The sequence below is a fragment of the Geospiza fortis genome, unplaced genomic scaffold, assembly GCF_000277835.1.
Source record: "Geospiza fortis unplaced genomic scaffold, GeoFor_1.0 scaffold429, whole genome shotgun sequence".
Taxonomy (NCBI): Eukaryota; Metazoa; Chordata; class Aves; order Passeriformes; family Thraupidae; genus Geospiza; species Geospiza fortis.
The window spans coordinates 594,383-596,204 of NW_005054411.1; positions in this window are offsets into that span (position 1 = coordinate 594,383).

The window sequence follows — 1,822 nt, forward strand, 5'->3', positions numbered from 1 at the left end:
GGAGGGCGCTCGCGGGGCTGCTGAGGGCGGGGCTGGAACGGGCGGGGAGCGATATCCGGGCCCGGACCGCTGAAATCCCCATCCAGCGTCGCTTTGAACACTGTCACGGTTGGGGCATCCACATCCCTGGGCAATCTGTTCTGGTGCCTTCCCACTCTCACAGGGAAGAATTTCTTCCTACTATCTAACTCAATTCCCCGTCTTTCAGTTTGTGCCCATTACTCACTGTCCTGTCGCTATAGTTTCTGTCCTCTCTGGCTTCTATGTCCGTCCCTTTCCAGTACTTGAGGTCCCCACAGAAGCAGAAAGCAGCCCGCATTTTCTCAGCCTGTCCTTTTAGGGGACGTGCTTCGGTTCCCTTAACAGCTTCATAGCCTTCTCTGGGCTTGCTCCAAGAGGTCCATGTCCTTCTTATCTTGAGGACTCCAGAGCTGGATGCAGGTGGGGTCTCACCCAGGCCGAGTAGAGGGGCAGAATCCCATCCCTTCGTGCTGCTGCCCATGCTGCTTTTGGTGCAGCCCAAGACATGTCTGGCTTTCAGGCCGGGCACAGCGGAGCAGGTTGTGCCCCACGCTGCTGCCAGTGCTGGGCTCTTGATGCCGCAACTTGTGGAGTCACTGGGAGCAAGGGGCTGGGAAGAGAAGGGTTCCTACCCAGCCTTTGTAGCTCCTCAGTGCAGATACCTGGGGAATATGCTCCCCCCTATATCCTGTTTAATGCTTAGGGAACGATGACAGCATGTTTTTTATGGGTTGGACAGGATTAGGGGGCACCTTGGTCTTCCCCAGCTGGGCTTCAGAGCAGCAGCAGGCCCTGAGATTCCTGCCTGCACGGCCTGCCTGAAACACAGCTTTAATGAAGTTGCCAAAACTTCAGGCGGCAGCGGTAAGAGAGAATGGATGCACTGTGTGCTCAGGTGGAACAATGGAGGCCCTACCATCAGGGTTAGGAGAGCTGTGTCACGCTTACAGTTTCAGATCCCAGTTGTCTGCTTCTGTTCTTCCTCACAAATAAAGAAGTAAATTAATTTTCTTGCCTTGAATTTTATTCCTCAAAGGAAAATTTATACTCCTTGCATATTGTAACTTTTATCATGTATTTTTTTTAAATTGCACAGGTTAAATTCTCCACATCTCCCAGAGCAGGACATCCCTTTCTGGATACCAGGTGCCTGCTGAAGTCACTCTGTCACTCCCTTCCTCAACTGGTCAGGGGAGAGAAAATAGAATGGATTTGTGAATTGAGATAAGGACAGAGAAAGACCACTCACCATTTACCATCATGGGCAGAACAGACTTAGTGTGGGGAGATTGGTTGAATTTATTACCAGTCAAATCAGAGCAGGGTAATGAGAAAAAAAATCAAGTCTTAAAACTTTCCTTCCGTCCCTCCCTTCTTTCCAGGCTCAACTTCACTCCCAGGTTCTCTCCCTGCTCCCCATACAGCAGAGCAGCGGGATGAGGAATGGATTCTACAGTCAGTTCAACACATACTGTCTATGCCACCCCTTCTTCCTCAGTGGGAGGGCTACTCAACTCTTCCCCTGCTCCAGCATGGTGTCCCTCCCACAGGACACAGTCTTCCACAAGTTTCTGCGCTGTTAGTCTTTCCCACAGGCTGCAATTTTCACAAACTGCTCCAGCAAGGGTCCCATCCACAGGGTCAGTCCTTCAGTAACAGAGTGCTCAGAGTGGGTCTCGTGCAGGGACACAGGCTCTGACAGCAGACCTGCTCCTGCATGGGCTCCTCTCTCCATGGGGCCACAGGTCCTGCCAAGAGCCTGCTCCAGTGCAGGTTTCCCATGGGGTCATAGACACCTGCC